General features: G+C 45.5%; 1 protein-coding gene across 2 annotated transcripts in view; it reads left to right on the top strand.

The window, feature by feature from the left end:
* Positions 1-3,439: 3,439 nt before the first annotated feature.
* The window catches only part of LOC118413005 (transcription factor COE3-like), an 86,118-nt gene continuing 79,145 nt past the window's right edge, over positions 3,440-10,412 (top strand). The window contains exon 1 of one of the 2 annotated variants that reach the window (XM_035816110.1): positions 3,440-3,624. The gene's annotated coding sequence lies outside the window, so the exon portion shown is untranslated. The other variant, XM_035816109.1, reaches the window with a different exon arrangement.

Below are 10,412 nucleotides of genomic sequence, written 5' to 3'. Positions count from 1 at the left end.
TCCATAGGTGGCATTCTATCCTAGAGAGAGATTCTTCCCTTCCAACTAACATACCACCTCCATGACATAACACACCACTAATAACAGACTACCTTATAACTTATAACACACCGCTAGTCCTGGTCAAGAAGGCATTTGATTACACGAAAACTTCATCTACCACCGTTCCAGTCTCCGTAGGTTACGTCTTAGCAGGCGTTTTGAAATTTCTGTTTGAAGTCATCTATTTTGGGGGCAATTATAACGAACTGTTTCCTGATTCCTACCGAGCTGTGTGGTGTATATTTAGTGCCGAACGTTGTTGAAAACATTAGCCATCAACAAAATTGGAACCCCCCCCCCCCTTGCCGAGAATCACGCTTTAGCTATGAAAGCTACTACAGTTCTGAGACAAGCTAATGTATTGTTAAACATTCTCTGACAACTTGATCGCCGAAAATCAGTATTTAATCCACATTTCATCTCATGATTTACAACACAACTTTATATAAGACATATTTTTATCATGAATCAATTTGCTCAATTTTCAAAAGGACAGTTCCAATCCATGAAACGGCAGTTAGCCTTACCATAACACAACATTAGCTATATCAAAATACAGCGATCAAGTCAGTGGAAATTCAATCACTGTATAACACAACTTTGTATACTGGTATTTGTACAAATCCTGCTGAAAGTATAGTCTGTCAATAAAGTATTTACAGGATTCGGCCGACTTGCATATGTTTGCGTTTGAAAATTTATCTGGGACGACGCGATTACAATCAAACGATTAATCACTTAACGTGTTTTGTATAATTATCGTATGTGTGTACATTTTCAGATATTGATTATATTAAACAAGAATGGACAGTACAGGACTATTGTCACACAGGTGGTGCAGTATTTCTACCTTCGCTAAGAAGATTATGTTTTAGGTGCCGTTTCTCTCCCTCTCTTTCTCTCTCTCTATCCCTCTCTCTGTCGTCTGTGTGTGTGTGCGTGCATGTGTGTGCATTTGCCCGCGCGCGCGCGTGTGTGTGTGCGTGCATGTGTGTGCATTTGCGCGCGCGCGCGTGTGTGTGCGTGTTTGTATGTGTGCATGCGTGCATGCGTGTGGTCAGCATAACTCGAGAAGCTGTGGATTGATCCTTATGATATTTGATATGTGGGTTGGGGCCGGAAAAAAACGAAGGTCACGTTCCGTAATGGATTCCCTTGCGACCTCCAAAGGTACTGCAGTGGAGTTTCGGTTTCGATATCTTGTGTTCTGGACATGATGTGGTCGTGATTTTTTAAAGGAAGATAGCTCTTGGAGGTGTGGGGTTGTTCCCCTGTTGTCTGTTTTTAGAACTGCAGGGGCCGATTTTGTTTCAGACAATGACTCAAGAAGAGGATGTTGGATCGTCGTGATCTTTTATTTATCGCCCACCTTTAATGAAGTTTGGGGGACCCACAAAGAAGCCAAAGAACAAGTGATCCTCCTACGGTAATCCCACATTACACAGATTCAAGCCCGGCTAACATGGGGCCATTGTAGAGACTTCCTGGCTTAATTAGAAGCGCCTGGCGACAAGTCAAGTGCATGTAATCACTGTGACACGGGACAGAGAGTGAGACCAATACGATTGGGAACGCTTGGCTCACGGCGGGATTCGAACCTAGCGGAAGACACGGAAATCTTCCATCTGCCTTGTGTTAATGCTATCAACAGGTTGGGAGATCCTACAATAATAGGGACCAGGCAGGGCTAGGTGAAAGCAATCCGCTTTTACAAGAAAGCGTTCTTGTTGCAGCGGCCCTAAGTCCGGCGTTGTTTTGTTAGAGAGAGTGAGAATGGTGGGAAAGTCGCACAAATGTTACATGTTACGCGTCCTGTACCGCTGACTCCGTCCGTGACCATAGGGGTAGAACACAGAAGGCTACTGTTGGAGTCCGTTCCCTCAGGAGTTTACCTTGTTTATGTTCCAACTTCTCCTGTTTCACTAGTTCATCTCAAGAGTAGTTAATGGGCGAGCGTGGGCCAAACATCATCAAAACATCCCACATCCGCGCTCCCACTGCCACTGGTAGTGCCCTGATGACTTTTGGCAACTTGTCATAGAGCGGGTGCCTCTAGCGACTCACCACCTTGACAAGCATACGTCATCTCAGCACAGTTATAGCTCTGTCGCCGTCAGCAAATTGGGACGGTATCAGAAGCTCGGTGAATCTTGTGGTAACTCGTTGTAACTGCTCAGTTTCCGTACGAAGAAATCTGAAATTATATTGCAAATATGCCAAATATTTTGTAATCTTCACGTGAAAATATTTTCCAATTTTTTTTTGGGAAAAAAATGTTACATAATCGACCTTTAACACGTAAGTTACAACGCGTCACTTTTTTGAAAGAATGCGGCCATAGTAAACTACTGTAGTTACTGCCTGTTCCATAAGCGGTGGCCGATTGCTGTACTTTTGATGCTAAAAACAGGGCAGGTGGTTTTTGATACGGGCTTTTGGTGTCACCATTCTGACAATATTCTCATATATAGGATAGCCGGGTAACCATTCTCCATGGGCAAACCCCTGTCTTCTTTTTGACAGACTATTTTTCCAGTCGGCCTTTCTAATTGAAACCAACCCCGTAAAAAATTTCCCCGGTGTGCGGTAATGAAATGGGCGGGCAGGAAACACTCCAGCACCGTAGAGGTCCCGGTGAGCTCCCGGTGGTGTGGTTACCAGGCTAGTAGTACCAGGGGTGGTTGTGAACCGACCAGGCGGGCACGATGCTAACTTTGGCACGGGCATAACACCTTTAATACCCGATCCCTACTTTTTTCCTCCACAGCTTCTTTCCGTAGTGTGTATTCATCATTTACTAGGACCGAAACGATATCGATGTAGTCGAAATATGACCCCAAGGTCAAAATATAGACATGAGAGATAACCCCTAGACCTGTCACTCAACGGACTATTAACAACCACATGAAGTCCGCTACTGTTAGCATATACTCTAAATACTCTGTTAGAATATACAGTACTCTAAACAATACTCTCATTGCAGTCCCCAGTCCACTTCAGATGGATTCGTCCATGAAAATGAATAGAGCAAACCCTAGTTGAGATATTTAAGATATGTAATGACTAATACATGCCACTGACTTGAGTCCTAGCCAGATTTTTTTTCAAATCGCTGGAAAGTTGCCGTAAGAGCCAGTAACCCTTGTGACGTATGGAAATGAAGGGAGGAGTTGTGCGGTACATTATATATGTGTTTGTGTCAGCGCTTGGGTGATGCTAGCCCATCCCACTAGGGGGTAAGGAGAGAATTGGGTGGTTACAGCCTTTCAATAACTTGATTATGATTTTATGAACTTGTCAATAAAGATATAATGTAAAGCCTGCCCGCGGTTTTTCTTTTTTTTTCTCTTCCTGCTGTAGTCTGCTGTTTCGGATCAAAAGGATCGAAGTCGTATGAAAGGAGAGGTCAACTGTTGAGTTGACATTACTGAGTGGACTGTAGGTTCATTACTGGGGAGAGAGAGAAGGTTTGGACAAGAGGAGCAGGTTAACGTTCAGTGTTCCGGTCACTTCCGGCCTCAACCCTACCCTACCAGACCCCAGGCGGACCCAACTACTCGTGGCACGGCGATAGTCACTACGGTACGTACGTACAGTTACCTTATACTTCTCCTTGCCGTCTCGGTGCCGTCCGTAGTGCTGAAGGTCTGTGGCCGGAGTAAGAGGTAGTCGCCCCCGACACCTTTCTCGGTCGTCTCCGCTACTACCAGTTCTCCACCAGTGTTCGTTTCACTGCCGGTTCAACTGGAAGGCGTCAGCTTTAAGTAGTGGTGACAGCGCTGAGGCGACCAGACACCGCAGCGGAGGCAGTCAGGCAGAGAGCCCGACACACTGCACCTCGGCCCAGACCCAGAGAGAAAAGGTTTTCCAGCTATAATTCAATTGTTTCCATTTTGATTGTTCTATTATTTGTCTGCAAACGTCCCAATTCCACTGTTGTTTGAGACCTGTGAGCTTGTAGCCACCCGGGTAGGGAGTAGGGGAGTACGCATAGAAGGATGAAGACTGGCGGGGGACTAGAGTGTGTGGGGACTATGTACAATCTGATTTATACCAACTGGAACTCACAATATTGGAACACCTCTCTGGGCAATACTCCGGGTGGAGGGTTGGGATTTCCGAAGAGGGAAATATTGGGATGTTGCTGGCCTTGTTTTCGTGGTTTACCCCCGTGGTCTTTTTCATGCCTACAAACACTACTACTAGTGGTTGATAACATGGTATGATAGCCGAAAGCTAGAATGCCTCTCTGTGCGTGCCTCCTCTCTGCGCTATCCTCACGCGAGGAAAATCCCATTCTTTTTCACGTAATTACCTCGAATCCGGTTTCCGCACAAAGCCACTGCGCACATTATTTCACATGCTCAGAGGAGAGTGCAAAATTGGAGAAGCCAAGCGAGCGAAGTGGGACTTTTCGTGTAGGATTGTATTATTTCCGGAGCTCTGTTTGAGGATGTTCCAAATCTTGCGTCCGATGCGGGAGTTGAATAAGATAAAACCCCACTGACATTGGGGGTTGCCCTTTTAAAGATTTAATGTGATGATTATTACTTTATTACTATTTACTACTGGATCATAGTCTGTGCATTATTCCCCATTGCTCACTGACAACAGGTACGATACGCGCGTAGGCACCTATACTATAGAATGCATACTCGGTTCTGTAAGACAGGAACTGGACGAGATTATGGACGAGGTTTTGCCACCGTTTTCACCCTAACATCTGTCCGCGGGAGTCAAGGTTACAGGCGGTGGTGGCAGAAGGGAGCCCCGGCCCAGCCGGACACAGAAGCCCGGGCGCTCTCCATGCCACATTTTCATGCAAAACAGCCGAATAGAGTTCTCTTTAAACAGCGCAGATGTCCAAAATTTGCACTTTTGTTCGGATTTTAGCGAACCCAATGAAGACACGCTATGTTAAATCTTGTCACTTAAAATTGGAAATAATATTTTCGAGAAAAAAACAACATTCGTGTACAGCCACTTTCAGCATGTTTTGGGTCATTATTTCATATTTTTGTGTGTTGCAATATGCAAAAACAAGCCTCACTGGGTCCGCTCAGTTTCTGACACAATCTCGAAAATCTACTTTCTATTTTGTCCTATTCGTGCATAGACAACCTTTAATTCAAAGTATTACCCACAAGAGTGTCCGTCTTTTTTCTCTTTCTTTCGCCAATTTGGACCTGGGCGCCGTTGGGATGGTGAAATTGATGGGTAGCGTACAATGCGGTCGGGAAGGCAGTGACATATGGTGGTGAGGGTGGACCGGCACAACCCCACAATTATCACACCATTAACCAGGACGAAGACATACTACCGCTCGGTAAATCTCAGCAGCAGTGCCGACCGACTCTGTCTGTGTGCACGCGCGCCCCCGGCCCTATTCCGCACTCCGATAAGCCTAAAGTAAACAGAGCAATTACTGTAAAAGGCGACGGATTTACCGTATGATACTACCGGCATCATATAGCATCTCGTATCTGAATATACACTACACAATATCTCACTACACTTGTTCTAGCAAACCTGGTGTTTTAATTATGTACATGCGAGAACTGCAGATTCAGATAACTAGATACCGCACCGTATAGCCATTATTTAGCTCCCTATCTTACCAATTATATTATTGATTGGATAATAAATGTCTGCTTAGTCAGATTACCAGCGAAACTTTCTGAAGGCTGCCATCTCTCATATCAATATAACTTTCAGTTTATTATTACGTTGCATGAACTAGCAATCTTTTGTTTGCAATGACTTACGGGTGTCCTTAAAAATGAAAACTCTTACATTTGACTTCCCCATTCTATAAAGAGTTGTATAAGGGAAGTCGTTTGTAACAGAGACGATATGAAATATCAACAATCCGCTCAAAAACGGGGCGCACTACGACAGTACTCCATAACAGCTCTAGATCTAATGATATAAGCAAAGCGTAAGAGATAGTTCCGAAGCCTTGAGTTTCAATATTATTTAGGAAAAGTTTGAGCGGAAATGATGCTGACGTGTGTAAAACTTGTTTGGGGAACAGGTGCAGAGATTGTATATAGCTGGGGAAGAGGAATGCTCCCTGCGTGTGTGTATCAGAGGGTAGCAGGCCGAACCCCCCATTGTTGAGTGCCATTCCCGTTGCTCTGTTGTCTGTATCATGCAGGCTTTTGCCTCGCGGCGACAACTTTTCCAGCGCTACCCAGAGCTCCACAAGTTGATAGGAGCGGATTTTGATGGGGGTAAATGTCGAGAGCTTTTCAAGACTCCGTATTCCGCCTCCAGTCATAGTAGCATGTCATATATTATATTACATTTTCCTTTCTCTACCGAGAAAGTGCATTGTTGCGATAACGCGAAAGTCATTGGCGGTAATTGAGGAAGACGTTAAAATTTAAAACCTCTGTTTGCGTTTTCCCTTTCCTGGTCTCCCAGTGGGGATGGGCACGATCCGCTCGACAAGGGCGGGATTTTTTATTTGAAAGGAAGAAAAATTGTTGACATTTCCTCTGTCAGTGCGGACGACAGAGAGACGGGTCCTTCGAGGAGGATTTCCAAAAGCCTCAAAGATGGGGAAGGATTTCTCCCAGGAAGGAACTTTTATTCCCTTGAACTCATTGTTGCCACGTTTTGTGTTGGAAGATAAGAGAGAACATGCGTTAGGGAAATGCTAAGTGATTCATCCTGCACTCATCCTTTTGAAGAACAATTACAACACAAGTCAATAAGTCAATCTCAAAAAGTTAAGGAGAAAGTGTGCTCTTCTCTTGCAATTTAAAAAAAAAACTGTATAGAATTTTTTTTTCATACTCAGGAAAATGTTGGAGAAGAGTTAACCGTAGGCCGCATGTGCGCACGGTAGCGCGCGGCGCGGTTTGGGGTACATATGGTGCATGCTGGCGGCCCGCTTGGTCACACCTGCCGCACTATAGTCCTACTATTATGTACCGCGCGGCATGAGCTCCTCAATTATCACACCAGCATCATAAGCAACATTTCACGTAATCACTAATAGGTAGAGACCGCCTTTATAGATATGTATATATCTGTGTGTATTGGAAACGTATGTTTAGGATATCTAGTAGTGGTCAGTGTCCTGTGTCGTTGGATTTGCACGACATGTGTCTCATTTTGTGGGGTCGAAGCGTCTGGGACCTTGTCATGATGATGAAGACAGCTACGTTTTTAAACCGCCCAACAATACCGCTAGAACAGGTGCTATTCTGTTGTAATTGTTCACGGGTGTTAGAAAGATTATTTTGTTCATATTCTCACTTTCTAAACTAGTTCAAGCACCGGGTAACCTCTTCTTTTTTCTGTATTATATTTGCGAGTAAAATTAATTGTTTTATTCAACTTCACAATATACGCATATTTTATATATGTGCATGTTTGATGCGCGGGTGCCGAATGCTATGTTTTAATCGATGTATTAACCAAACTATTTAGCCGCGTCCAAAACACTTTGCGGATTTAATGTCTTAAAGATTTACCCGTCAAAGTGTACGTTGTTTTGGGAATAGTTAAGAAGAATGAAACACTCACAAATGTATGTGGACATTTGTGTGACTAGACCTCGTCCATTTCATACATAGTTGTTGATTTCAGCATAGTAGAAACCGTGGTTTACAAACATTCCGTGGTTTCTATTCTCCATGTCGATCCAACAGGTCGACAAGAGTCTAGTAGAGTAGGGCGTCCATAGGGGAGAGTGGGAATTCTTTATCATGCAATTTAGGTACCGTCACACGTATATCGCCCAGTCATCACCCAGAGCGAGCACGTAGAGTATTTGACAGCCTTGCCCCCTCTGATTTCCCGGGCGTTTCGCTCTCCTAACCGCCGATCGACCAAAGCGGCGGTGGGGTCACTCACTACACGGTAAAACAGGTCTGTTTACGTCCGAAAACTGACAAAGACGTATCGTTGTAGGCTACCGGGAAGAAAAGTCCCTGGAAACATTGTCTGGAAGAGAGATAGGGTAGCTTCCGTGCACACTTGACACTGTGGAACGTTACGAGATGGTCATCTGAGCATTGGCTGACAGAACTCGGCGCACTCCACCGTCCCAGGCAGCTACCGGGGTTGTGTTGCCCGCGCCGCCGCTCCAGCTAGCTCCCGAGCCGCCGGTGATTCCGCCTGAGATCCCGCCTGGTCTCTGCCCGGAGCGCCGTACCGCACCGCACGTCGTGATTTGCGGGATCCGCTACTCAGATATTTCGGCCGCCTTCAACAATACATGATCGCCCCCACGGGGGCAAGACTGGCTAAGTAACAAGGTTAACCCGTACGAGGCAGAGCTGTGAAGGGGACTCCGGTGATCAGATGGATACATACGCATCTTTTCATCGCCAAATGATGAAAAATGACTCCAAGACGGCACGAGATCGGTGGAGAGCGTAGATAGACCGTGTACTGAGCCTGTATACCTGTCACAGCGTACTGTATACCGCTTTAAATTTTAAAACATACGGTTGTAATGTAGGGCATTTGCAGTCATAATAATTCTAAAACCCAACTGAACATGGGTTGTAGTTTGTTGTAATGTAAAAGAGTTGCTGACATGAGGTTTGGTGTAACGTTTACAGGTAAAATAATCAAATGATCGGCCATGTGCAAACATGAACTTGCTTGTGTTTGATAGTTTTGGTGACAGTTTCTGTACTTGTGTAAACGTGTGTGTTTTTCCACTGTCAAACTGAGAGAAAAAAGCGCAACAGATCGGGTGTTGAGCGAGCCTTCTATGCTGCCGACTTGCACGGTTTAAAAACCTGGAGTTTGTCATCATTCTGAAGACTTGTGTTGCGAAGTCGTTCGTTGGGGAGGTACACGTAGTTGTTAGACAAAAAAAGACGTGTAAATCCATGTCCATGTATGCACCACCGCTGTCTACCTTGGCGAGTTACGTTTTGAGGGTTTATTGACAGAAAACACAGTGAAATTTCGAAAGGAGCAAATTTGGAGAAGTCAATGTCAAAGCCAAGACATAAGCACGTTTGCCGCGGAGCTCAAAGTCTATCCTCCCGGTCGACTCGAGGCGGCGAGCCGTTACCTTTATGGAAGACCCGGTCAATGGAAGGGAACAGGGGGGCGGCAGGGGTGTGGAGGTGGGTTCCGGGTCAGGGAACTCCGCTACAAATCCATCCATCATACCTGTGACCATCCCGAGTTACGGACCAGACACCAGGGCGGTACCGCATAACCAGCGGTTGTCAAGAACAGGCAAATCGTGTTAGGGCGGGGAATTGTATCACAGAAACTACACACGAACTGGAGCAGAATTTATCAATATTTCACTGTAGTTCGGGTTTCTAATGTAGAAGAGGTTGGAAAACACAGTTTGCCAACAATGGCTGCGTGTGTCCAGAAAAAACATCAACAATAGGCGATTTACAAGATTTGGGATGAGCGCCACATATGGATTGGAAACCCTGACTTCTTCCACCCTGACCGTACCATCCCGACTAGCGGACACAAAGGCGGGCCTGTTCCCTTCTTTCACGGGTATCCTCCGTTCTGCTACGGTTTGCTATCTTAGATTACGCCGGTAATGAAATTTCCCAAACGAAATTTCACGCTATCGCCAAGAGACGCCCGTCCCATCAATTTTAGATCTTCGATCCCGAGCTAGCTTCCCGTCGTAACACGTGGGGCACTTCCGCACCGAACAGGTGTCGGTTCGCGGTCGGGAACATTGCTGCCCCCTCGTCTAGTTGAAGACGCTGGTTCAAAATTGATTTTTGTATCACCTAAATGATGAAAGAGCTTAAAGCTGTCACATAGTGAAGACCCTAAGCATGTAGACGCACTGGCCCTTACAACAAACGCTTGCCACGACAACGTTTACTGACATCGAGTGCCAAAGCCGCCGTCCCAGCTTCAAAAGTACGAAGGCCAAACCGTTTCCCCCGAAAAACGCGCTCACCGTAAGAGGTTTCGGATTGCCTGATCGAAAATGAAATTTCACGCCGCTGCAGATAGTCACCTTCCTCTCATCAATTTTAGATTTTCGATCCTGTGGTCTTTGACCAGAGCATGAAATATCCATGGGGTAATTAGCGGTTTGTTCCTGGGTGAGGAGGTTTTGCGTCCCGCTGCCGCGCTGCGCTGTACGCGCACCTGTTGGTGGGTACTGACAGAAGAGTTACAGAAACTTTTCTCCGCTCTCAATCTCACCATATAAACAGATATTTACGCAAACTTCCCGCACAAAAGAAAGAAGTAATAATGAGGAGATATATTTCAGCAGAGTTTACGGTGTCAGAGGCCACTGGAACCAAGGGGGTTCTAAAGTTGCTGATACAGCTATGAATTTCGCCTTTCCACAAGCTTTCCGTATTCGTAAAGGTGATAAGACACATCCTATGTTTTTACTTGAC

Source organism: Branchiostoma floridae, chromosome 4 (genome assembly GCF_000003815.2).
Source record: "Branchiostoma floridae strain S238N-H82 chromosome 4, Bfl_VNyyK, whole genome shotgun sequence".
Lineage (NCBI taxonomy): Eukaryota > Metazoa > Chordata > Leptocardii > Amphioxiformes > Branchiostomatidae > Branchiostoma > Branchiostoma floridae.
Note: the sequence above shows the minus strand (reverse complement) of the source record. Positions and strands in the feature narration are given on the sequence as shown.